Source organism: Diceros bicornis, chromosome 8 (genome assembly GCF_020826845.1).
Source record: "Diceros bicornis minor isolate mBicDic1 chromosome 8, mDicBic1.mat.cur, whole genome shotgun sequence".
In the NCBI taxonomy this organism is placed as follows: domain Eukaryota; kingdom Metazoa; phylum Chordata; class Mammalia; order Perissodactyla; family Rhinocerotidae; genus Diceros; species Diceros bicornis.
Window position 1 is genome coordinate 4,015,503 of NC_080747.1, and position 27,948 is coordinate 4,043,450.

Sequence of the window (27,948 nt, forward strand, 5' to 3'; positions counted from 1 at the left end):
GAGACGCCGTGCTTTGGTGCGCGCCCGGGATCCGAACCCGGGCCACCAGTAGCGGAGCGCGCGCACTTAACCGCTAAGCCACGGGGCCGGCCCGAGATAAATTTTTCTTAGACTGTAAATCTAAGTCTTTGATATTAACCCTGGCTCACCCCCCCGCCACCTGTTCCCCATCACGTGCCAAATGGTTTTTTCTTATTTCTTGTGCATTTTAACGATCTTATTGTATGAGTGTCTATTATTGCAGGCTACCTCAAAACCTTTTTGGATGTTGACAGGGCGTAAATATAAATAATATGTTAAAGGTAACTTACTCCAGTTCTTGTGGACAGGAGACTTGATTAGTAACTGGCCCTATTAATGCTTTCCGTAAGTCTGCGTTCCTCTCTGAACTTCAGTCCCCTCATCTGTAAAGTGGAGTTGTTAGTAATACCTGTCCTATCTAGCTCAAGAGATTGTTTTGAGGATAAGATGAAATCATGAATGTAATGGAATTTTGTAAGTTGTAAAATATTATGTTGCCAAGGATTTTTAAAAAATGCGTCATTGAGAATTTAATGAATCTGCGTTTCTCTTTAAAACTCCAAATGTTTGATATACAGATGATCCTTTTCTTTTTTTTTCCCCCTAAGCCCCAGTAGATAGTTGTATGTCATAGCTGCACATCCTTCTAGTGGCTGTATGTGGGACACGGCCTCAGCATGGCGGGAGAAGCGGTGCGTAGGTGCGCGCCCGGGATCCGAACCCCGGCCGCCAGTAGCGGAGCGCACGCACTTAACCGCTAAGCCACGGGGCCAGCCCCAGATGAGCCTTAATTTGAGGTATGTTAGGCAGCTTCTTTTAGGATTGTTTTCTATCTTTAATTGGCAAATAATGTTTGATATTTTAGCATTTGGGGGAAACATCAAATTCAAGTTTCAGTTCCGTTAATCTTTGTAAGTGAGACTATTGAATGTGCATAGTTTAGCCTTTAATAGTCTCTTCAAATATGTACACTCCCACGAACCGTCCTTTAATGAAGCATAATTTCTTGACGTTTCCGTTCCTGAGTGGCCTGTCCTGAGATTGGGGAAGGCAGTGGGCAGTCCGAGGTCAGGGTCAGCAGAGTGTTTGCCCATTCGCGGGTGGAGTATCCGCAGGCGTGGGCAGCAGGCATCAGCAGGAACCTGGCTTCGGCTCCAGGGAGCTTTTCTAGGGCCTCCTCTCCTCAGGCCACTTGGGAAGCTGTTCATGGAGAGTGTCTCCCATCCACCAGGCAGCTCTGCTTCTCTCTTTCTCCTGCCTCTTCTTCCCCTGCACCAGTTTCTCCTGAGAGCCTCTGATCTCCCAGGCGTCGGCAGTGGGAGGAATACAAAGACTAATAAAATAAAATACAGCTCTGGTCCTCAGAGAATTTACATTTTGTACACAGATGTTAAGTAATACCATACAGTCAACAAACATTTATATGGATGGTTTACCTGTGGTGTGCCCAAGTTCCGTGCCAGCTGTGGAGATACAGAGGTGGGATGCAGTGACTCACAGGTGAAGAGCTGGGGGCTCACAGTCTGGCAGGGGCAGCAGACCTGGATATGATTTCAGTGCAGTATAGTCAGCGCTGCCATAGGCACATAGGGGAGTTTGGGGGCCGGGTTGGGGCACACGGTCCGGGATTTATTCTCCTACATGCTTCTTAGAGCTTACCAGAGAAGACAGGTATTGGTAGGTGTATAAGTAAAAGGACGGGCAGTGAAGTACCTGAATTGGGAAGTTTATAATTCCCCAAATCTGTATTTCTCAGAACAAGTCTATAATCTGTTGTTTTGGGTGGCGTATGGCCATCCCTGTCTTTTGATTTAAGGAAGTCAGTTGACTCTTGTTGAATATTGACAATGTGACAGACACTCTGCTGGATCTTGTCACATATATCACTCTGTGAGTTTCCTATTGCTGCTGTAACAAATTGCCACAAACTTAGTGGCATGAAACAACAGAAATATATTATCTCACAGTTCTGTAGGTTAGAAGTCTGACCTGGGTCTCACCAGGCCAAAAACAAAGTGTCGGCAGGGCTGTGTTCCTTACTGGAGACCATGGGGGAGAATTGCTTGCAAGCTCGTTCAGATTGTTGGCTAAATATAGTTCCTGACAGCTGTAGGACTGATGCCCCTGTTTCCTTGCTGGCTGTCAGCTGGGGGGCCACCCTCAGCTCCTAGGGGCCTCTTTCTGGTCCTTGCCCATAACCTTCTGATCCCAGAACCAGCAAGGACCGTGAATTCTGCTCCCACTCTCTCACTTCCCCTTCTGCTGCATGCATCTCTCTTCTCCCTGGAGAAGGGTCTTGCTATTAAGGGCTCATGTGATTAGACCCACCTAGGTAACCCAGGATAGTCTCCCTATCTAAGGTCAGTAGCAAAGTCCCTTTTGCCATGTGATGTGACATTGTCACAGGTTCCAGAGATTAGGGCATGGACATCTTTGGGAGCCATTATTCCGCCTTTCACAATTACCCAATCTGTTTATGACAACATCCAATGAAGTTGTTATTGTTAGCCTCAGTTAACAAATAAATAAACTAAGGCACCAACATTCTAAACAGGTTGGCAGGGACCGTTAAGATCCCTGTTAAATGACAAAACTGTTCTTCAGGCTCGCTCTTGAGCTGATGGTGAGATTTACAACAGTGAGACAAGTCAGTCAGAAGCGGAGCTAAATTTTGTGTTTTGGAGTATTTAAATGGTCCTCTCTGATTACAGAAGTTTTGCCAAGAAGTCATTAGAGTAATTCCGCTATTAGAAGAAACACCCATGTGGAGAATTTGGGACCTTGCCTTTTCGAGGTTTATATGAAGGACTCTTTCTTCATGGGGTGAAGAGTGCATGATTCCATGTCCGTTTCTAGAATGGAAACAGCTGAGTCAACCCAATTGGGATTCACATTCCTGAGTTTTAGAGAATCTGTTTCAAGGCTGAAGCAAAGCGCAATAAACAAAGTTTGTACCTTCCCTGATGTTAGGAATGAGGTGCATCTTGTGGTCACGGAAACAACTGGTGATGGTTACCAAGTGTTTAAGACCAGGCGTGACCTCATTTTTTTCCTTTACAATAAGTGACAAGCTCTGATTTGAAATAAACTTCGTGAAAGAAACCAGAATCTATAACCCTAAGGCTTTTAACCTGGCCTTCAGGAATTTATGAACTGCCGGAAATCCTGTGCAAAAATTTTGTGTGTCTGTGCCTATGCGTGTGTTTACTGGGGAGAGGATTTATAGCTTTCCATTCATTTTCAAAGGGGTTGGATTCCAAAAAGTTTAAGAACACAGTGCTTAATGTGATATTCTTGCTAGTCAAGTATCAGATTTTGTTTAAAGATTAAATACCCATTTTCAACAGTTATACGGGCGCATAGTTTTAAGAGTCAAAAGTTCCACAAAGCTTAGAACAAAAAAAACAGCAATCAGCTACTCCGCCCTTCTCCACCCTGATTCCTGCTCCCCAGAGGCCACCCCTTTTAACGTTTTAGGTATTTCTTCCAGATTTTGTGTGTGAGAGATATCCTTCCGCCAAGAAGACCGTTTAGGTCACTTATCCTGTGCCCTCCCCCACTGCCCACTTTCTCTGTGTCCTCTCAGTACAATGATGTTAAAGGTTTTGGTGAAATATTCAGCAGCACCTATGATGATTATGGAAATATTATTCACAGCTAAGATATTTAGTCTATTTTGATTATATTTCCTTTCTTTCATAGTTTTTTCTTTTTCCTAGAGTTGATAATTGCCCTGCTTTGTTTTGCTTAGTATTCCTTTTATCTGTTATCTCTTCACTACCCCCACCCCCTCTGCCATGTAAATCTCCTCTCAGTACATTCACATGCATCAGGAAATCATCCCTTTTACCCCTTTCTTAGGATAATTCTTCCCAAACCTCTCATTCTGCCTGCTTTCCTCTAAATTGGTTGCTTTGTAGGCCTGCTCACACCTGTCCTCTTAGATTGTCCCTATCACCCTGAGAATTCCTTTCACCTCTTTCTGGGTAAGATGCTTCCTTTTTTTGTTTTTGGTGAGCAAGATTGGCCCTGAGCTAACATCTCTGCACATCTTCCTCTAGTTAGTATGTGGGACACCGCCACAGCATGGCTTGATGGGTGGTGTAGGTCCGCGCCCGGGATCCAAACCTGCAAACCCTGGGCTGCTGAAGAGCGTGCCAAACTTAACCACTACACCTCCGGGGTGGCTCCAAGATGCCTCCTTTTTAAGTTTTCTCTCTTAGTTTGGTCGAGTATGTTCACCAGTAGCTTTCTAAGAAATAATTATTTTGAGATCTGGTATAATGTTTGAATATTTTACTCTCATTTAATTGGTAGTTTGGCTGAGTATAGAATTCTGGGTTAGAAATCATTTTCCTGCAGAATTTTGCAGCCGCTGCTGAATTATTTCCAACTTTGAAGGTGACGGTCGGTCGATGTGTCCAAAGCCATTCCTTGTGTGTGACCTGCATTTTCCTCTGTGTCATCTTTTAGGCTCTTCTTGTTCTTCTCAGTGTTTGGAAGTTTCACGAGGGTGGTGCCGTGATATGGGTCTTGTTTTTGTGCATTGTGTTGGGCACTTGGTGGGCCTGTTCCATCTGTAAGCTCCTGTCCTCTGTTGTGAATGTGAGTTCTCCTAAACGTCTTCTGTTTTCTTCTAGTTCCATTTCTTTGTCTTTTTGTTTTCTTTTTTGGGAGATATCTTCAACTTTTTCTCTAAACCCTACTATGAATTTTTTATTGCTATGATTTTTTTTAAATTTCGAGAGCTCCTTTATAGCCCCTGAAAATATTTTTTAAAAAATGCCATCCTTTCTTGTTTCAAGGATGTGGTCAGATGTGGTTTTATTGTGCTCCACATCCTGGGGGAAAGGTTTATTTTTTAATGGCTTTTTGGCTTGACTATCTAGTAAAGCATGAAGTATTTGATAGTAGCTTCATGACACTACTATAGTTTGAAGGGAAAATTACCTTTTAATCCAGGATCTCTTCTCCAATATGGAAAAAAGACAACTTTCAGTCTTTGGAGGTAGCAGATGATAGCCTTTGTATGTCCTGAAACACCTCCATTTTCCCTCCATCATCACATTGTAGCTAAATTTTGCCCTCTACTTTGCATACTGAAGATTGTCCATTCAGTGTTCTGGGCGGTGCTGCATCAGCGAGTTCAGAGTGGAAATTCTTACTTCACCTAGCGTGCTTGTAGGTGATTGTGGTGTACAGTGTTGCTGGAGACAGTAGCATTGAGAAAGCTCCTTTTTTGGGTCATTTTTTTAATCATAAAAATGATTAAGAAAAGGAAAAAGAAGTGGTAATGATGATGAATTGTTGTTCTGGACATTAGATGATGGGTGACAGACTAGGGGTATGTTTAGCCATGGTAGATGGAGCTAGGTTTGGGGGCTATCTGGTCTGGAACTTTCTGTCAGAAGTAGTTTATAGAAATGGCTTCTTGAGGGGCCGGCCTGGCGGTATAGTGGTTGGGTTCTTGTGCTCTGCTTCGGCGGCCTGGGGTTCACAGGTTCGGATCCTGGGTTCAGACCTACATACCACTCATCAAATCATGCTGTGGCGGCATCCCACGTACAAAGTAGAGGAAGACTGGCACAGATGTGGGCCAATTTTCCTCAAGCAAAAAGAGGAAGATTGCCAGTGGGCGTTAGCTCAGGGCCAATCTTCCTCACCAAAAAAAAAAAAAAAGATGTGGCTTCTTGGGAGCAGGGCACAGTGCCTAGTGGGTGTTTGATGAAGAGATTTGCAACAGATGTCTAAAAAGGAAAGGAGGATACATCTGAAAATTGTTTCGGAGTTCTACATTTTAAATGACTTTTGAAACCTGTAAAGGGTTTTCCCAAACGTTTGCCGCGTACGATTCTTGGTTACTTTAGCTCTCAGATGTGGAAACAGTGAAAGTGACGAGCAGGGTGAGTCTGGAGGACATTTGGCGTGATGTTTTCCTTTAAATCCCCTCCTCCCAATTAATTCATATTTGTGTATTGGGAGGTCATAAGTTACTTGAGATTTTTCTCCGGATGGGTTAATTATTTGAATTTCCTGTTCTTGAAGAGTGATCCTCTGTCTTAGTTTGTTCAGGCTGCTAGAACAATACCGTAGACTGGGTGGCTTGTAAACAACAGAAGTTTATTTCTCGCAGTTCTGGAAGCTGGGAGTCCAGGATCAAGGTGCTAGCCGGTTCTCTGTCTGGTGTGGGCCCTGTTTCTGATTTGTAGATGGCTGTCTTTTTGCTGTGTCCTCACGTGGTGGAAGGGGCAAGGGAGTCCTTGGGGGTCATTATATAAGGGCACCACTCCCATTCATGGGGGTTTCACCCTCATGACCTAATCACCTCCCAAAGACCCCACCTCCTAATACTGTCACATGGGGTTAGGTTTCAACATACATGTTTTGAGGAGACACAGACATTCAGTCTGTAGGGCCCTCTAAGAAGCTCAGATGCGCTGTGTCTTTATGATAAAAGAGACTAAGTGGTTCAAAGAGAAGACTAATGTGAATGTTAAAGTTAAAGCCTTGGAGGTCTCTGTCACGCCACCGTCATCACCAGCACTGTTTGTCGAGGGCTGAGTGCTTGCTGTGTCCCGGGCGCTGTGCCAAATGCTTTCCATCTGTATCTCTTTTAATCTTCTCATCAACTCTGTGGGATAGGTAATGTCCTCATTTGGCAGGTGACAGATGAGATGAAAGACTCCTGGTGACTATAGTTAATAACACTGTATTGTATATTTGAAACTTGCTAAGAGAGAAGATCTTAAAAGTTCTCATCACAAGACATATGTAACTATGTGTGGTGGTGGATGTTAACTAGACTTATTGTGGTGATCATTTCGCAGTATATACATATATCAAATCATTGTTGTACGCCAGAAACTAATACAATATGTCAATTATATCTCAATTTTAAAAAATAAGATGAAGAGACATTAACTTCTTAAGGTCACATAGTAAGAGGAATTCAAACTCTGACCCCAGAGCCTGAGCTTGTGACGAGCATGCTGCTCGGCCTGTTTATTTGTGCGGGCTTTTTGGTGTCGTGACGCTGAGTTGACTGGTGTGCCTAAGAACTGATAGGAGGGAGCTCTTCATGGCACAGCTGTGAACAGAGCCAGCGACTCCTGATTGGCAGCTGTTGACCTGCAGGGCGCTCCTTGTACTACTGGCCAGGCTTCGGTGTCTGTCCCCTTCTGCATGCGTTCAGTCATTCATTCAGTAGTTATTGAGTGCCTAGTCTGCACGTGTCGAGGGGTCCGCAGCCCAGGTGGCGCATAGGGTACACACAGAGAGAGGCAGATGTGTATTGAGTTGACTGTTTAGGCTTTGACAGATGCTATCAGAAAAGTCTGGAGAAAATGCTTGGGGACTTCAGAGGGAGAGTGTGTTTCTGAAAGGGAGTGGGGGGAAGGCACCACAGAGAAGGTGGTTTTGACTTGACCTGAGAAGGAGGAGTTGGGTTTCCACAGTGGCATTGAGCAGCCCGGCTTTCTCTGCTCTCAAAAGATCTCAGCCAGCCAGTCTCACTTGGATGGCTTTTCCTGAATTCTTTTTATTTTTTAGTGCAGTGCCATAAGTTATCATCACAGAAAAAGGAGTCATCTATCTGTCATTACTTTCTACAAGTCGTGTGCTTAGTTGTCAGTGTTTGGCAGATTGGAGCAGCGTGGGCTGTGAGAGAAGAGCCGGTGCCTCCCACCTGCGTGGCCATCAGCCAGGCACGGCACAGGGAAGTGTTGTCCTAGCCTGTGCCCGAGAGCCTCCAGCCGCACGTTGCTTGGAGAGTATGAAGAGGCTGCTGCCCAGAGTGGGAGACTTTGCACCTGGAAAGACAAGGCACAGGATACTTAGTCCGTTCCCTGAATGAGAGAACCTCCCAGAACAAAAGGGTTTTTATGGATTCCCACCCTGCCTCCTCCCCAAAACAGAACCATCCTTTGTACCACAGTGGAAAGCGTTTCTGAAACCTCTGAAATACCAGTGATCTGTCAGCTGTCCATTGAGCCTTCAGGAGAGCAACCAGGTGTGATGGGAGAAACACAGGGCCCACCAGACCTGGATTGGTATTCTGGCTCTGCAGTTTTTTAGCAATGTGGAATCTTGGGCAAGTCATTTAACTTTCTTTGAGTTTCTCATATAAAATGGGAAATATTATACCTGTTTCATAAAGGTAAACAGATGAACACGATAATCAATAGAAGGTGCTTTGTATGTGTGAGGTATACAGTGAGCACTGCATGAAATGTCCTGATCGGCATGACTGATAGTGATTACAGCTTTTACTCATTGAGAAGCTGGTGAAATATTTCACCCGGCCTGGGTAGTTGTGGTAGAAGCTAATGAAAGAGCTTAGAAGATGACCTGAGGAGCCGCTCTGCAGAGGAAAGAAGCGGGATTTGTTATGATCAAGTAGGTGAAATGTGGATCGTTTATTTATGACCAGATGCCTGCTTTATCTCAAGCCTCACAGAATCGTATAAAACAGAGCTCAGGTTACTGTGTTGGGGTGGGGTTGGTGGCGGTTTACATTTAGCTAAGGCCGCTGGTGGGAAACACACTGATGTTAGGTGAGAAACCTTGGACTATGAAGCAGAACTGAATCCGGATTCTGGCTCTGTGACTTGAACTGTGATCTGCTGTGTAAAGGAAGGGACTCGCAACCTAAAAATCTTTCTTGTTACAGCAAGGAAAGGATTGGAGGGTCTGCATTGGTTTCTATGCTGTAGTTCATTTAAAATGATCCTGAAGCATCTGGACTGGAAGAAGACTTTTGATTTCTGTAATTTCTACAGCTTTACCGTCCTGGAACAATTGCATGATTTGAAGATTTTTGGGTCACGTTGTCCAGCTACCTGTTTTGGAGCAAATTTATACACACATGTTTGTTTAAATATTTTGGATGTTATAGAAATGTACATGCAGAGTAAAAAGCTGAAGATCGCATCCCTCCTTCTCTAGAGGAGAACACTGTTAGTAGTTAAGCATGTAGTCCAGATGTTTTTTGTGTGTATGTGTATATTTAATAATATTTAACATTTATTTGTTTAGTCAACACATTTATTGAACTCCCCCTTTGTGGCAACTCATTTTCTTTGTAGAGCAGTTCTATTATTGTGACCTTTTTACAGTGAGGAAACTGAGGCACAGAGAGGTTGGGGGCCTTGTCCAACATCACACAGCCAGTAAGTGTTGGTGTTAGGGTAGGAACCCAGGCAGTCTGGTCCCAGAGCTCGTAACGATTATTCTGGATTGCCTCTGGAAACCTCATGACTGCCTTGCAAAGCTTGCCTCCAACAGGAGTTCACTTGATATTTGTCAGAGTGGTATAGATGAGGTCTCTCTAAACCTGAATCTTGGGCTCATTCCACACCCTGGCTAGGCCTCTTAAGGACCGAATGGAGAGAGGGGCTCTTCAGGCTGATCTGGCTACTTGGAAGTGGAAGTAGGAGAGAGGAACTTTGTCAGAAACAAGGCTGAGACGACGGGCTTACTCTCTGAGAGAAGAGGAGCTGGAGCAGCCTGTGGCCGTGGCCACCTGGGTGGGCAAGGAAGGAGGAGCGTTGCCCACCATGGGTGACCCTGACTGCAAAATGAGACCTCTCCCTTCCCCTCTCCTGGAGTGGATGGTAAGAGGGGTGAGACCCTCAACGCTCAGTGTGCCGGGCTGGGCTGCCCCTCTCCCTTCCCCTCTGCTGGAGTGGATGGTAAGAGGGGTGAGACCCTGAACCATCAGTGTGCCGGGGTGGGCTGCCCCTCTCCCTTCCCCTCTCCTAGAATGGATGGTAAGAGGAGTGTTCTCCCCCTGGGGGCCCAGTAAGTGCAGTGTCTGTACGTGTCCATCCCTGTCTGAATACAAGTGATGCAGTTACAGCCAGCCCAAATGTTCCCACACAGCTTTTGTTTTTTTGGACAAAAGTTCAGTTTGACTCAGATACCTCTTCTGCTTATAACGATGCTACAGATTAAAGTTTTGTTTTTGATTGTGAAGAGGATTTAAGAGTGAGGTAATATGGCGCATCCAAGTCTGCCGAAAACAGAAGTGTGGGGTAGTGTAGAACAGCCACTTCCTAATTACAGGTCATATAATTGAGAGCTAGAAGCCACCCCTGCCTAAGTTGGAAAATGGAAACAAATCTTGTCTTTGGGTAGCGCTCCGTCAGTCTGGATGCCATGGCATCTCGTGTGGATCAAAGGTGCCAGGGTACCCAGTCATCAGCCTTTTTCCCAGCGAGGTCGTTTCTCTCTGCAGGAGGGGGACCGGGAGGAAGGAACTCACAGCTGTTGAGCACCCCATGTTTGTCAGCTACTTTACATAGAGTGTCCCGCTTAATACAATCTTGGAGGTAAATATTATTGTTACTAAAGATGAAGATAGAGGCTTAGAGATGTTAAGAAAGTTGCTCAAGTTCACATAATTGTAAGTGGAAAAATGAAATGCTTGGTGAACCCTGGGGTTTGACCTCAAAGCCCTTGATCTTTCCTTAATAGTTGGATACTTCCCTGGACGATGGGGAGTGACTAAGAACCCAAGTAAGTGGGGTTTTGTGGAAGAGGGCCTGGGGGACATGATGCTCTCTGCAGACTTGGAATCTGCCACACTGGACTTCTAAATTACGTACTGACCATCTGGAGAAAAGCCCCTGGTTTAAGACTTTTCTTTGTGGAAATAGACGAAGACCCCCCCCCACGGGAAAGGCAGAGGCTGCGCACTGGGAGCTGCTGTAGCAGGGGCTTGGCCACCGTCCCCTGAGTTTGGCAGAGAGTCGGAGGCAGGCAGAGGAGTGGGCCTGCTTCACAGAGGAGCAAAGGGGGCTCAGGGGACCCCTGACGGGGCTGGGGGCCTGAGGAGATGGGGCGGCTCACTAGAGGGGGTGTCCCAGGTGACTGGTGAGGGGGCAGGTTTGGCCTTTTTGGGTTGGTCCTGAGTTGGAAGACGGCGCGGAAATTACGGAAGCTGTTGGTTACTGATCGAGTCCTGGCCGATTGGTACACACTGTTCCACAGCACCCCCACCCCCTCCCCCCAACAGTGTACACTGACATCCTTTCATGATGATACATCTAGATCTAATAGACGCCTTTGCCCTTGGACTGCTAGGTACCAGTAGTACAGGGTACTAGTATGTACTGATGATAATGATAGCCGACATTTACTGAACGTTTGCCATGTGCCAGGTTCTGTATGCTAAAGCTCCTTACATAAATTGGGTCTTATGATTTTTCACAACCCTATGGGTGAATGCTATTATTGTTAACATTTTGCAATGATAGCTGCTTGCTCAAGCTCATGGCGTTATTTCCAAGAAAGAGAACACATTTGAAAAAATTCTTGTTAAATTAAGGTAATTTATGTTCACTCATTTCAGGAAATATTTATTGAATGCATTCGCTGTGTCAGGTGCTGCCCCAGAAGCTTTTCCTGACAGCATCTTTGGGATGGGGTAAAGGGGAGGTGGTGCTTGTGCAGGGAGGGAGGGGCCCTGGGGGGGAAGGGGGCACAGGGAGGAGGTCTCTGGACAGTCCTTGCCACATCCATTTCGCTACAGTCTGGCCCTCGGTTCAGTGCTTGTACGTGCACTACTCAGAGATACTTGGTTTTGATTTTTATTATGGCTCACCTGAGACTGAGTGACTGTTACTTCAAACCGCCCGAGTCGTGGCCTTGAAGGCCTTGCTGGTGCCCCTCCAGTTGGCGTGCTGTCACCTCCCAACTTCTGTGGGAGGGGAGTCACCCAGGGACTAGAGTGATTTGCCTGCAAGCCGCTAAGTGGGTATCTCGTAGTAAGTGGATTTGATGCTGGCTATGGTGGATCAGACTTTTCCTGCTGTTTCCCACTTGGAAGAAAAATGTTCACTGGTCTTTGGATTTTGCTGAGGGGCTGCGGGGTTAGAGCAGGGCCCAGCAGTTTGTTGGTTGATACACGTTATGCAAGTGCAGTCAGAACACGTTATGAAATGGGGAAAGAAATAGCACAGAGTGCAGCGGGGCTGGGTGCTGGAGGTCATCTGTCACCGGGTTGTAAGTGTTTCTGTAGCAGAACGATGGTCCACGGACTTGTACACACAGCATTGGCTTTCTGCTATATGCTTTCTCTGCTATTTTGGCAACGTTATTTGGGTGTCTCCTGTACAGAAGCCGTGACATCAGCTTTTGCCACCAAGTATTTATAGCAGTTGGTACCTCCTATGTGGGTCCCTTTTTGTGCTGTGGTTTCTTTAAGGAAATTGTAGCTCTCCTACCTAAAGTACACCGCTGCTGTTTCAAGGTGTTAGGGATCTCTGAACACCTTGGGAGATGGTGTTCGAGTAGAGGAACCAGCTGTGAGGAAGGTCGGCTCCCCGTTTGCTGGTGTCTGATGACTGCCCGGAGAAGAAGGCTTGTCACAGTGCTGTCCGGGCATTTGTGATGCGCTGAAACCCCTCTCCCTCCTCTTTCTTCTTCTCCTCTTCTGTTTTCTAAACATTTCTTATTAAAAATTGAGCAAATATTTTGGTTTCCTTCATTTGCTGTTCTTTGCTAATGTATGCAGAGTGATCCTGGGAAAGTGAAAAAGAAAGTTTTTACTTGCCTTCAAGGATGCTCATAGCTGCTCTTAATTGAGGGGCTTCCTGTGTGCCGGGCATCGAGAAGTGGCTTTGCATACATTCTCTTTCAGTCCTCGCAGTTAACTGGCTGAGAGGTGGTATTTATCCCCAATTAATGATGAGGGCTGTTCACAGTGGTGGAGGGAGCCTCCCAGAGTCACACAGCGGGAAGTGGCGAGGAGAACCCAACACAGATAAGTCTTGAGTCAGACCGATGGGCTGGTTCCAAAATGGGCTCTTAACTCTGAGAGGTCAAAAGCCAAACTTGGATATAGCCAGCCTTTCATATCTTTGTTATTGACCCTAGACATTTATTTGAACTAAACTATCCTGCCTTCAGTAAATCTGAACTATTTAAGTTTAAATTTCAGCCTTGCATTTTACAAGAAGAGAAGTAACACTAGGTTTGCTTTAGATACAAACATCTGTTATCCAGTCACAGGGGTTTACAATGATGACCTTGTTTACCACAATAAATGGGAAATAAAACCCTACTTGACAGACACACATGTTAATTGTTTTTCTTATTATGCATTTTTAGTTGTTCAGGCTCTATTGTGATACTCATTTAAATAGTATCTGATATCGTAGGTAGAAATCAGGATTTTAAAGTAAGAATACTTAAAGCTGGGTTTTTCAAACTTTCAAACTGGACATTTTACATTATCCAGTTTATAACTGGAATTAAAGTCTCACAGAACAGTACCTGCCTTTAATATGGGTGATGTACTGGCATATTTTCCACTCCATTGAAAAATGGGGCTGGTTGCCTGGAACAGGTGGACATCCATAAGCAAAACAATGAACCTGGACCTAAATCTCACACCGTACATAAAAATTAGCTCAAAATAGATCACAGATTTAAATGTAAAATGTAAAACTATAAAACTTTGAGGAAAAGAACATAGAAAATCTTTGAGATTTAGGGGTAGGCAAAGAGTTCTTACTTAGACTCCACGCTGAAAGCATGGTCCTTAAAAGGAAAAACTGATAAATTGGACTTCATCAAAATTAAAAACTTTTGCTCTCCTAAAGGCTCTGTTAAGAGGATGAAAAGATAAGCCACAGACCGGGAGAAAATATTTACAAACCACGTATGTGATAAAGGACTAGTATCTAGAATATATGAAAAACCCTCACAGTAAAATGATAATTTAACTCAACAGTAAGAAAACAAACAATCCAATTAGAAAATGGGTGAAAGATATGAAGAAGCATTTCATAGAAGAGGATGTTCAGATGGCAGATAAGCAGATGAAACGGAGCCACTAGGGAAATGCAAATTAAACCCACAATGAGGCATCACTACACACCTGGGAGAATGGCTAAAATGAAAAATAGTGACACCACCAAATGCTGAGAGGATGAGAGAAACTGGATCCTTCGTATGTGCTGCTGGGAATGGAAAATGGTGCAGCCACCCTGGAAAACAGTTGGGCAGTTGCTTAAAAGACGAAACGTGCAGCTACCACAGGACTTGGCAGTTGCACTTGGCAAATTTATCCCAGAGAAATGAAGACTTATGTTCACACAAAAACCTGTACACGAGTGTTCACAGCAGCTTTCTTCGTAATAGCAGAAACCGGAAACAACCCGGATGTCCTTCGAGGGGGAAGTGGTGAAACAAGCCGTGGTCCATCCATACCGTGGATGCTGCTCTGCAAGGAAGAGGAAGCGATTATTGATGCACACCGTGACCTGGGTGACTCACTTGAATCACGCTGACTGAAACAAGCCAGTCCCGACGACTCCACGCTGTCTGATCCTGTTGATAGGACAGTCTCAGGATGACGGGATTATAGACATGGAGAACAGAGCAGTGGTTGCCACGGGGTGGGCAGTGGGGCGGAGGCAGGAGGGAAGTGAGAGTGACTATGGAAGGGCGGCAGGAGGGACTAATACAGAGAGATCCCATGTGCTCTTACCCAGTCTCTCCCAGTGGGAATATCTCACACAACCAGAGTTCAGTGTCACACCAGGATATTGACATTGATCTAGTCAAGATGGAGAACATTTCCACCACCTTCCCAGATAAGTGTATGCTTTTTGTTAGAAGTTTTATTACTTGTCTATAGGCAACCCTAGGACTCTAGGGAGACAAACCCTCTTTCTGTATTTCTCAGGTAAGGTAAGAATCCCTGGAGGGACCATGTGGAATGTTGGCGATGGTTTTGTTTCTAGAATCAAGAGGCCTCAGGTGTTGGTTCTAATACCAGCTGGATATCCTTGGAAAAGTCACTTAGTTTCTGTGAGTTTTGGTTTCATTATCTAAAAAATGGGTATAATGAAACACACTCAACACATCACACAAGGTTACCGGGAGGAGTAGATGCGATGCATGGCGGAAATGCTTTGCAATCTGTAAAGTGAGTGATGTTGTGTAAACAGCATTTCTGGCATAACTGTATGAAGCTCTCTAAAGCATGTCTGTAGTTCTCCTTATGACACCAGTGAGTGCCTGTGTTGTACATCCTGTGACATGCGGGAGGCCCAGTACAGCTCACAGTCTGTTTATTGTAGAGTTAGAGATGCCCGAGAGGACACCCTCCCCCACACTTTAGCCTAGAAAGGAGGAGGCTCTTTCCTGCCTATATTTGGTGGCATTGTCTCAGTGCTTTAGGGACGGGAATGCGCAGAGAGTTGTGGAGAGGAAAGCCGTCCTCACTGCTAGCTCGTCAGTCTGCACTCCTGGGGGAGGCACCGAGGGGAGTCATTTCATGGGGACTTGCCAAGGTCTTTCTTAACCCATCTGCTCACAGAAGTGACCAGCATAACAAGTAAAACGTCTCTTAGGGACAGATGGACTGTATCAATCCAGTACGTTTATGGCTTTTGTGGCCTCAGAACAGCCCGTGACAGAGCTGCCAGACCTTAGCTTTCTGGGGAATGCCGCGTCAGCTGAAGGACTGAAAAAAGTGAGAGGAAGAAAGTCCACCCCGGTCTGGGAGTGATTGCTGAAGGAGAGACGGGCAGGGGCACGGGCAGTGGGGGCCCTCAGATACGTTTCTTAACCTCGCTAGGCTGCAGTTATTTTCATCTGCAGCATAGTGACCTACAGCAAAGGGTTTCTCTGATGATTCGATAAGACAGCCCAATAGGATGTGGCAGCTTAGGAGGCTTGCAGTAAACGAAAGCTTGAAACTGGTGGGGTGATAGAAGTCACTTCAGATGTTTGCGGAATGAACGAATGAATGAGTGGATGATCACCTACAGTCTCGTTTTGATTACGTCCCTCAGCTGTTGTGAACGGAGTTGGAGTGTGTGCATTCTACTCTCCTAGTCTACTCGGTAGGGTGATTGCCGAGCTCTCTGCTGCCACTGTAGGTTTCTTGAGAATGGGAAAAGGGCACTTTGCTTTACTAGCTGATGGCAGCAATTCCTTTTTCTCGCTGTCAGACCCTGGAGCTTGAAGTAACACCTGTATTTTGTACTCTACCCTCTCATTGAACTGTTAGGCAAATGAAGACCAGAGAGGGGAAGAGACTGACCTGAGGTGACACTGCTCATTGGCCGTGGGCAGGACCCGAGTCCCCAGCCCCAACTCTCAGCAGAGCTCAGTTTTCTGTTTCCATCCTTGGTGAAACAGTACATCTAAAATGGAGCTGTGCGCTTCTCTTGGGGGGAGGGTGCACATTAAGTATGGTGAGCAGCCAAGACCCGACTTTTTCTTTCCTGCAGCATCCTCGTGGCTCAGAGTTATCCCTGGGCTACTCACAGGGAAGATAAAGGAAGTTGTTTTGTGTGTACACTTAGACAAGAATATTTTTTCACCTGGGAGTTTATTTGGTTTGGACTGGGATAAATCTCTGACATTCGTTTCTTTATCTTAGAAGCAGGGAGAACTGTAACCCACTTTTAGGGGTGGAGGCTGACTTGTCAGCCTGATTCCTAGTGCTTAGATCCCGGTGAGGGTTTGGTGAACCGAGCTGAAGTGTGCGAGCATCTGGAACAGGGGTTCGCAAACCTAGCTGCATCGGGGGCTTTGAGAAAAGCATACATGCTCACTCCGCACCAGCTGAAACAGAAGCTCCAGGAATGGAGCCTGGGCGTCTATGGGTTTGAAAAGATCCCCAGTGATTCTGATAGACCGGGAAGGTTGAGGACCACTGTCCAGGTGAGTGGGAGTTCCAGGTAACGAAAATGTCTTCTGCTTTCATCACCTTGGAATGGCTTTGGGTGCTTTGTTTGATTAAAGAATATTGTGAAAATAGATGTGGAAATTACGTACTTGCCACATCCCACTGATATCTACTGTGATTGTATTTCCCAGTTATTCAGTTTATTCTGATGTCTCCCCATTCTACTTTTTCTTCATGGAATAGTGATTTGACAGTTAGGTATGCGGAACTGCAGTAAGTCTCGTTTGATTGGCACAGAATGCTCTTGGGTGCTCTGTGCTCTGTGGGCATTTATTGCACCCTCGTTTGTACCAACACTGTGCCTGATGGCGTGTAAATGTGACCTCTTTAAGCAAGGGCGAGAGTCAGGCTGCCTGGGTTTTGCTATCTAGCTGTGCAATTTTGGGCCAGCTTCTAACTTGTCTAAACCTTACTTTCTTCATCTATAAAATGGGATGACAGGAGCATTATCATCTCACAGGGTTGTTCTGAGATTTAAATGCAAACACATGTATAAAGTGCATCGCTTAACGCCTCTTCCTCGCCCATGGTAAGTGCTCAGTGAAGTTGCCATTATTATATCATCATCGTAACTTTTAATGTGAGTATTCAGAGCTAATAAATTTGTCAAAGATAGTTCATCCTTAGCCTTTGAACCAAAGATCGCTTTGGTTTTAACCAGTAGGGTTAATTCATCACTCAAATATCGGCCTCTCCAGTACCTTGAATTTCAAATGAGTGTAGCCAAGGGGTTTCGTAATTGGCACATTGCCCCTGAAAGCTGATTTTTAATCTGTATGAGTGAACAATCCTGGAGCTTTCTTTGTTTCCTTGGTTTCTTTTCCTGAGTACTGCTCTCCAGGGACTTCTGGCACGGAGGGAGTCACTTCATTGCTGCTCCATTCGCAGCCTTAGTGGGTAAGATCTTATGCTGTAGGAAGCTCGGAGATTAATCCTGTCATTTATGTACTATCCAGACAGAGTGGGTTGCTTCCCATGGCAGCCTGCGCCTTTTCTTCCTAGCTCTCTCCTACCAGTCTGATATCTATTTTTTTCATTTGTTTCCCGTTAGACTCTAAGTTCTATTGGTTCAAGGACTCTTATTCTTGTCACTGCTGGTCCTCCGCACTCAGCAATGTCCAGCACATATTGGGTGCTCACTAGCTATTTAGCACATGATAATCTAGCAGATCACAGGGTAAATGCACAAGTTAAGATTTAAGCTGTGTGGTATGAAATGTGCATTGGCAAAACTTAGTAAATCGATGTTGTTTAAGTAAACTTAAACTTAAGTTTACTAAGTTTAAAATAGTTTAGTAGCTTAGTTCAATCATCATTTATTGAGTGTCTTATAGGCTAGGCATTGGGGATAGAAAGATGGTAATATCTGATCCCTGCCCTCATGAATATGCAGTCTAGTGGGGTGGACAGACACACGGACACATGGCTGTAATATAGATGTGGGAAGGATTAAGATAAAGTGGTGCCCTACGTGCACTTGGAGCACAGAGCAGAGTCTGTGCTTTATGAACACAGGCAACAAGTCAAACACAACTGAAATTGCTCTTTATATACTGGTGCTTGTGTATTTTATAGGAAGCACCTGTCTTAAATGGACGCTAAATAAACTCGAATGGCTTCAGTATGGCTTGCATGGCTTTTGCCCTGGCTTCGTTTTACTTTCCTTCCTTAGGAAAAAAAAAATACGGGGCAGAATTGCTGCAGGCATTCTGCACCAGCGCTTAGGTGAGGAGGTTTTGGTTTGGGCTCTGTCACTAAACCAGCTATTTGCTTCCATTATCTGGGCCTTAAGTCCTGCAGCTGTAGAAGGAGGGTTGGGCTATATAATATTTAAGACTTCTTTTAGTTCCAACTTTGATACTCATCATTTCAACCCCCTTTCTCGGGAGTGGAGAAGGAACACGGCAATTTGAGATTTGTTTACCAACATTTACTGAGAACTTGCAGCCTAGTTTTGGGTGAAGGCCATCTTTAGTGAGCTCAGGGAGGAGTACTGGTGCTCAGCTGTGAGGGGTACACAGCTGTAATAATTTTTCTTGGTTTTAGTGAAAGCACTGGTAAGGTCTGAGTGTCGGTGGGGTCAGCTAGAGAGAGGCGGAGAACTAAGGGCTGCAGGTGACACTGAATGCATTCGGAGCAGAATTCACTACATCTCTTCTGGGAATACGTTTTTCAAGGATTCCAACTTTGTATGATTTCTCTGGTTTAAGCATGGGAAATTTAATATCATCAGATGACATCTGAATGCTCTTTGACCTGCTATGGGAATGTGCAAAGGCCAGCTTTTAGTCTGGTGGTAGAAAACCACTTCACTGCTTAGCTCTGCTGTAAGTTGGGATGACTTCAAGCCCGTCTGGGAAAGAAATGTGGTCTGGGATGTCAGTTTGGTTCTCCCTCAGAGAACTCCATGACCACTTGGAGGGAGGGTGACAATGCAAGTCATGAGCTGTTTGAGGTGCTCCACGCCCAGGGTACTTCATGGTTCACAAAGAATTTTAAAATCCATTATCTCATTTCATCCTCTCAGCAGTTCTGTGGAAAAGGCAGGTCAGTTTTCATATCTTTTGTTTTTCTGATGATTTTGCTGTGGCTCCTAGAAGTTAGGAGCCGTAACTAAAGGGGTGTAATGTGCCGTGTGGTGACTATAGTTGATAATACTGTATTGCATGTTTGCAAGTTACTAGGAGAGAAGATCTTAAAAGTTCTCATCACAAGAAAAAGCATTTTGTAGCTCTGTTCAATGACAGATGTTAACTAGACTTCCTGTGGTGATCATTCTGCAGTGTATACAACTGTTAAATCATTACGTTGTACGCCTGAAACTGATAATATTATGTGTCAGTTATACCTCAATTAAAAAAAAATAGTGAAGAGCCGTAACCAAGGTCGTGGGCTGAGTTAGTAGCAGAGCTGGGAGTAGACTCTCGGGTTTCTGGGGACCCTGTTTCTTCCTTGCTGTCACACCAGTGCACTGTGCTCAGAATGACACGTGTTAGCCTTAGGCTTATAAATCCCTGACCCGTTTGGGGAGGAGTTCTTGGGAGGTTCCTGTCCGTTGGGAGCCTTTGATTTCCTCCCGGAAGCCTGGGCATTCCTGGAGGCCCCGGGCTGACCCTTGTGCTTGGGGCCCTTCTCCACCTCCACGCTGTATGTGTTAGCCCTTCTGCAAGAGCCCTCCCCCTGAAGAGACCCCCTCGTGCCTGCCTCCACACTCCCCACGTGGACTGTCACTGTTCAGGGAATGTCGCTGACCTGGACGCCACTCTTGCTGTAGAAATGGAATGTGTTACGTGTGCCGGGTTCATTTTCTTCTCTTTTCTTTTAAATTCCCGCTAGTTAGGGCCGAAGCTGAAATTGGTGATAGCAGTCAGCACATGGCTTAAAATTGCGGTTGTATGATCTTCCCTTCCCCGGTGTGAGCTCCTCGAGAGTGTGGTCCTGCCATATTCATCCGTGTTGTCATCACAGTGCCCAGCTGGGTGCTAGTAAACGTGCAATCGATGCTTGTTGCCTAAATGAAAGTAAGGCCAGCAGAGGTGTTAAATCTAGAAAATGACGTGAGCTAAAGGAATTTTTACTTAAGACATTTGCAAAAGAAATCTTTTTGGAAAAGTTGACCTGTTTCTCAGTTGGAGTTTAATTTCAGCTCAGAAAAGCAGCTGTGTGCCCAGAGGGCTTTGGGGTTTTGCTTTGTGACAGATGAATTTAATTTGTTGTTGTAAGAATATATTATCCTTTTGTGGCTTTACTGGACCTTTCTCCCAAATGGAATAGATTTTTCTATAAAAGTCACACTTGCTTTTTGAGAAGTGTAACAGTAATTTTATGGGATGATCTCCTGCTTGTTTAACCCAAAAGATTACCTGCCAAGAACCAAACACACTGCTTTCGGCTGAGGGAACGGAGTCTGGTTTCTGCCTTCCCAGCTGAAGGGGAAAGCAGTACTGGAAGATGGAAAGCAGACGTGTCTGCGTAGTGGTCGCTCTCAACTGCTGCAAGTGTCTAAGCGGGCGTCGCCTTAGCTTCTAGGAGCTGAGCCGTGCACGCACGTCCCAGCGTGGAGGAGGAATAGTGGCGCTAACAACCACAACGCTCAGCTCGTGTCTCTGCTTTCTCCCTGCTGGCCCGCCTCTCCCTCTGGACGAGTCACACTGGGTCACTGAACGACCTTCCTATTCTGTTGTGCTTTCCTTGAAGGGTCTTCGCAAGTGTCAGTGAGGTGATATATGTGAATGTGCTTTGTACTTGTAAATTTTGGAAAATTTCAAGCCTATCTGTATTTTTGAAACATAATTATTATTTTTTTTCATCTTAGCATTAACATTTTCCTTTTTTTATTGGTGTCATAATAGTTTATAACATTATGAAATTTTTGTTGTAGATTATTGTTTGTCAGTCACCATATACATGCCTCCCTTCACCCCTTGTGCCCACCCCCCCACTCCCCTTGCCCCTGGTAACCACAGTACAGTTTTCTCTGTCCGTGTGTTGGTTTATGTTCCACATATGAGTGAGATCATACAGTGTTTGTCTTTCTCTCTCTGGCTTACTTCACTTAACATAATACCCTCTAGGTCCATCCATGTTGTTGCCAATGGGACGATTTTGTCTTTTTTTATGGCTGAGTAGTATTCCATTGTATATATGTACCATATCTTCTTCATCCAGTCATTAGTCAAGGGACACTTGGGTTGCTTCCACTTCTTGGCTATAGTGAATAATGCTGCAGTAAACATAGGGGTGCATAAGCCTCTTTGGATTGTTGATTTCAGGTTCGTTGGATAGATTCCCAGTAGTGGGATAGCTAGATCATAGGGTATTTCTATTTTTAATTTTTTGAGGAATCTCCATACCGTTTTCCATAGAGGCTGCACCAGTTTGCATTCCCACCAGCTGTGTATGAGGGTTCCTGTTTCTCCACATCCTCTCCAACATTTGTTGTTTTTCGTCTTGGTGATTATTAGCCATTCTAATGGGCGTGAGGTGGTATCTTAGTATTGTTTTGATTTGCATTTCCCTGATGATTAGTGATGTTGAACATCTTTTCATGTGCCTATTGGCCATCTGTATATCTTCCTTGGAGAAGTGTCTGTTCATTTCCTCTGCCCATTTTTTTTTATTGATATTTTAATAGTTTATAACATTCTGAAATTTTGGGTTGTACATTTTTGTTTGTCCATCACCATATATATGTCTCCCTTCACCGCTTGTGCCCACCCCCTACCCCCATTGCCCCTGGTAACCACAATACAGTTTTCTCTGTCCATGTGTTGGTTTATGTTCCACACATGAGTGAGATCATACAGTGTTTGTCTTTCTCTTTCTGTCCTCTGCCCATTTTTTGATCGGCTTGTTTGCTTTTTGTTGTTCAGTTGTGTGAATTCTTTATATATTATGGAGATTAACCCCTTGTCAGATGTGTGTTTTACAAATATTTTCTCCCAGCTGGTGGGTTCCCTATTCATTTTGATTCTGGTTTCATTTGCCTCATAGAGGCTCTTTCATCTGATGAAGTCCCACTTGCTTATTTTTTCTTTAGTTTCCCTTGTCCGAGTAGACATGGCATCCAAAAAGATCCCTTTATGACCAATGTCAAATAGCGTGTTGCCTATATTTTCTCTAGGAGCTTTATAGTTTCAGGTCTCGCCTTCAGGTCTTTGATCCATTTTGAGTTAATTTTTGTGAATGGCGATAGCAGATGGTCTACTTTCATTCTTTTGCAAGTGGCTGTCCAGTTTTCCCAGCACCATTTATTGAAGAGACTTTCCTTTCTCCATTGTATGTTCTTAGCTCCTTTGTTGAAAATTAGCTGTCCGTAGATGTGTGGTTTTATTTCTGGGCTTTCAGTTCTGTTCCATTGATCTGTGTGTCTGTTTTTGTACCAGTACCATGCTGTTTTGATTACTGTTGCTTTGTAGTATGTTTTGAAGTCAGGGATTGTGATGCCTCTAGCTTTGTTCTTTTTTCTCAGGATTGCTTTAGCTATTTGGGGTCTTTTGTTGCCCTGTATGAATTTTAGTATTCTTTGTTCTATTTCTGTGAAGAATGTCATTGGGATTCTGATTGGGATTGCATTGAATCTGTAGATTGCTTTAGGTAGTATAGACATTTTAACTATGTTTATTCTTCCAATCCATGTGCATGGGATATCTTTCCATTTCTTTATGTCATCATCAATTTCTTTCAATAATGTCTTATAGTTTTCATTGTATAGGTCTTTCACCTCCTTAGTAAGATTTATTCCTAGATATTTTATTCTTTTTGTTGCAATTGTAAATGGTATTATCTTTTTGAGTTCTCTTTCTGTTAGTTCGTTATTAGCATACAGAAATGCAACTGATTTTTGTAGGTTGATTTTGTACCCTGCGACTTTGCTGTAGTTGTTGATTATTTCTAATAGTTTTCCAATGGACTCTTTAGAGTTTTCTATATATAAAATCATGTCATCTGCAAAAAGTAAGAGTTTCACTGCTTTGTTGCCTATTTGGACTCCTTTTATTCCTTTTTCTTGCCTAATTATTCTGGCCAAAACCTCTAGTACTATGTTGAATAAGAGTGGCAAGAGTGGGCACCCTTGTCTTGTTCCTGTTTTCAGAGGAATGGCTTTCAGTCTTTTCCTGTTGAGTATGATGTTGGCTGTGGGTTTGTCATAAATGGCCTTTATTATATTGTGGTACCTTCCTTCTATTCCCATTTTGTTGAGAGTTTTTATCATAAATGGGTGTTGGATCTTTTCAAATGCCTTCTTTGCATCTATTGAGATGATCATGTGGTTTTTATTCTTTGTTTTGTTGATGTGATATATCACGTTGATTGATTTGTGGATGTTGAACCATCCCTGTGTCCCTGGTATAAATCCCACTTGGTCGTGATGTATGATCTTTTTCACGTATTGCTGTATTTGGTTTGCCAAAATTTTGTTGAGAATTTTTGCATCTATGTTCATCAGCGATACTGGCCTGTAATTTTCCTTCTTTGTGTTGTCCTTGTCTGGCTTTGGTATCAGGGTGATGTTGGCCTTGTAGAATGTGTTAGGAGGTGTTCCATCTTCCTCTGTTTTTTGGAATAGTTTGAGAAGGGTGGGTATTAAATCTTCTTTGAATGTTTGGTAAAATTCTCCAGAGAAGCCATCTGGTCCTGGACTTTTATTTTTTGGGAAATGTTTGATTACTGTTTCAATCTCTTTCCTTGTGATTGGTCTATTCAGATTCTCTATTTCTTCTTGGTTCAGTTTTGGGAGGTTGTATGAGTCTAAGAATTTATCCATTTCTTCTAGATTGTCCAATTTGTTGGCATATAGTTTTTCATAGTATTTTCTTATAATCCTTTGTATTTCTGTGGTATCCACTGTAATTTCTCCTCTTTCATTGCTGATTTTATTTATTTGAGCCTTTTCTCTTTTTTTCTTAGTGAGTCTGGCTAAGGGCTTGTTGGTTTTATTTATCTTCTCAAAGAACCAACTGTTTGTTTCATTAATCCTTTCTACTGTTTTTTTTTGGTTTCAATTTCGTTTATTTCTGATCTAATTTTTATTATTTATCTCCTTCTGCTAACTTTGAGCTTTGTTTGTTCTTCTTTTTCTAGTCCTGTTAGGCATCATTTAAGGTTGCTTATTTGGGATTTTTCTTGTTTGTTTAGGTGGGCCTGTATTGCTATGAGTTTCCCTCTCAGGACCGCTTTTGCTGCATCCCATATGATTTGGTATGGTGTATTTTCATTTTCATTTGGTTCCAGATATTTTTTGATTTCTCCTTTAATTTCATCAATGATCCATTGGTTGTTCAGTAGCATGTTGTTTAATCTCCACATCTTTGTCACTTTCCCAGCTATTTTCTTGTAGTTGATTTCTAGTTTCATAGCCTTATGGTCTGAAAAGATGCTTGTTATGATTTCAATCTTCTTAAACTTATTGAGGCTTACTTTGTTTCCCAGCATGCTTGAGAAGAATGTACAGTCAGCTGTTTTTGGATGAAGTGCTCTGTATATGTCTATTAAGTCCATCTCATCTAGTTTTTCATTTAAGTCCACTGTTTCCTTGTTGACTTTTTGTCTGGATGATCTATCCATTGCTGTAAGTGGGGTATTAAGATCCCCTACTATTATTGTGTTGTTGTTAATATCTCCTTTTAGGTTTGTTAATAGTTGCTTTATGTACTTTGGTGCTCCTGTGTTGGGTGCATATGTATTTATAATTGATATATCTTTTTGGTGGAGTGTCCCTTTTATCATTATATATTGCCCCTCTTTGTCTCTCATTACCTGTTTTATCTTGAAGTCTACTTTGTCTGATATGAGTATGGCAACACCTGCTTCCTTTTGTTTGCCATTAGCTTGCAGTATTGTCTTCCATCCTTTCACTCTGAGCCTGTGAAACATGTAATTAGTTTTGAAATATATTTAACATAGTCCTTTACTGGGCATTTGGCACTATTTTAATACTGTCAGGATATAGGATTTAAAGCCTTAATTACTTGTGAATACCACTGAAACAAACATTACTAGATTTTTCAGAAAGATATGGGAGTATTTGGTTCAGGGAGAATTTTGTTAATTTCACCTTGTATGGATTAGAGTCTCATTTACATCTTCTCATGGCACCTTAAATTTATATACTTATTTTACAAAAATTATCTCCACAATTTCAGAATTTGCTATGGCAGATATGGTTCTGAGAATGTCACAGATATTTGCTCATTTAATTCTCATTATAACCCCATGAGGGGTTATAATTGTTATTGCATTGAGGTTGCATTGATATAATTGAGGTTGCATGAGGATTGCAACCCTACTGTTTTGATCCTTATCTTACAGATAAGGAAACTGAGGCACAGGAGTTAAGCAAGTTGCCCAAGGTCACAGCATTCTTGAGTGGTCGTTCAGATTGCAGCACAAGCATCTGTCCCAGAGTCCTTCTCTGGCCACTGCTGAGAGGCGGCCCCTGTCACCCCTACACCTCATTGGCTGGTTTTGTCTTTAGTAAGCAGTAAGCCCTTCAGGCTCTTTGGGCCCATGTCTGTTTTATTTCCCACTGTATTCCCAGTGCCTGACGTAACACCTAGCACATAGTAGGCATTTGTGGAATGATTATGTGAGGATTTTCTAACATTAATATCTTATCATTAAACAGAATTCTCATTCATGTGTTTTGTGACCCTCACAACTGTGAGGTAGGTAGGCTTTCTTCCCCTTTTACAGATAAGGAAACGTAACTGTATGAAGAATGCCTGGCAGATTCACGGATTGAACTCTGGGTTCCGTATCCCTAGTCTATACATTTTTTTTGTCTTTTTTTTTCAACTTGCAGATTCTTCTAAAATTCTGTACTTTGGTGAGGGTCATCAGAAGGAAGCACAGGTAAGAAGGTTTTATGATCTTCAAATTCAGTGGGATTAAAAAAAATCAGTTGTGTTGACAACTAGAATTGTTGCACTGTGTACAGTGGGTCCTCAGAATAGAATTCTTTGTATTGAAAACAAAACAGTCCCGACTCATAACCATCTCCCAGGTGAAGTCTGACTGTCTGTAGATGATTTTGGAACAGCCTGTTCGTTGGGTGGAATTGGAAACCGTAGTGACACCCGTCGGGGTTTGTCTCTGTTCTTTCACCCTTTACCTTCCACCCCTCTGTGGCCCTTTCACTTCCTCACCAGCTCTCCCTCTGTCCTCTCCCTTTAGCTAAGGCCAGTTCTCTGGTGTCTGTCGTCTTATGTTCTCTCTGAATATCACAGAAGTTCATATTTTCCTCTGTGTAATCTGAAAATTGATCTCATATAGACAAAACAAATGAAACAGAACTTTTAAAGAGTGTGACATTTCTCCCTGATTATAAAGGAAATACACGTTCAGTGTAGAAAATTTGGAAATAAAAGAGCATAAAGAAGAAATAAGTCCCACAACAGATATAACCACTGTTAACATTTAGGTCTTGTGCAGAAAGGTGTTGACGCAGCAGGCCTGAGACTGCCGTGCTCTGCGAGGCCTGCTTATGAGGTTGGCCCTTGGCTGGTGTCTGGGAACTTGGATGTTGGAAGGGTTCCCACCACCATACCTGATAAGAGTGGCTCCCTGTGCCTAAGCTGTTTGTGCCAGCAGTGTGGTTTACGCCAGTCTGCAGTTTGGTACATGCCAGGCAGAGGCTGCCTCTGTGACTGACCCTGATAAAAACCCTGACGCTGACTGGGTCTCTAGTGAGCTTCCCTGGTGGACAACACTGCACATGTGTTGTCACAGCTTGATGCTGGAGGAATTAAGTACATCCTGTGTGACTTCACTCGAGAGGACTCTGGAAGCTCGTGCCTTGTTCCTCTGGACTTCACCCCGTGAGCTTTTCCCTTTGCTGATTCTGCTTTGTTCCTTCTCGCTGTAATAAATTGCAGCTCTGAGGATGCCTACATCCTGAGCCCTGCAAGTCCTCCTAGTGAACCCTCCAACCTCGGGGTGGTCTTGGGAACCCCTGACAAGGGCCTGTTCCTTTTCTTTTTCGAAACATAAATAAATATGTATATATTTTTAATAAAATGGGTATTATATCTTTTTCAGATCTTTTATGCAAACATCAATGAACATTTGATGTCATATCGTTAAATATTCTTTCAAAACATGATTTATAGATTATCTCAAATTATATCTTAAATGTTAATGAAATGTTGGATCTTTGAGTTTTACAATTTGTATTGCTACCATGGGTAATGGAGATTCTTGTTTGCAGAACTTTGTGTGCATCTCCAATATTTCTTAAGATAGATTGTTCTTGGAGTGAGATGATGAAAGGGTATGATACCTGTGTGATCTTGATAGACACGTTCAGTTGTTCTTTAGAAAGGTTTCCATTCATCTGGTCATCAGCAATGCATGAGATAGCCGTCTTGCTGAATCCTCACCGATACTAAGTATTATTTAAAACAATTGTCAATTTGATAGACAATAGATAGTATCATTTTAATTCACATTTTTGAGTATTAGTGAGGTTGAATGATTTGCCACGTGTTCATTGATTTTTTTTTTCTAACTTAACTGTTCATATCTTTTGGACCGAGAGTAGTGGGAGTTTTTCACCTTTTGTGGAGACATTTTGTGAGTATTGTTCTGGGCTGGGATAGGGACCCCAGAGGGAAAGTCTCTGGATCATCACTCTACTGTGCCTGCTGTAGGCGCAACAGACCTTACGTCCATGGTCGGTGCTTAAGAAGCAGGCTTTGCTTATGATGGAACCACGACGT

At 43.5% G+C, this 27,948-nt stretch overlaps 1 protein-coding gene across 5 annotated transcripts in view; it reads left to right on the forward strand.

Annotated features, from left to right (window-relative positions):
- The window catches only part of AFAP1 (actin filament associated protein 1), a 157,604-nt gene that overhangs the window by 4,067 nt on the left and 125,589 nt on the right, over positions 1-27,948 (forward strand). The window contains exon 2 of one of the 5 annotated variants that reach the window (XM_058546663.1): positions 26,034-26,083. The exons of 3 other annotated variants lie outside the window; for them this stretch is intronic. The gene's annotated coding sequence lies outside the window, so the exon portion shown is untranslated. Of the gene's footprint in view, positions 1-26,033; positions 26,084-27,759; positions 27,803-27,948 lie in introns of those variants that run through there. One more of the 5 variants, XM_058546664.1, reaches the window with a different exon arrangement.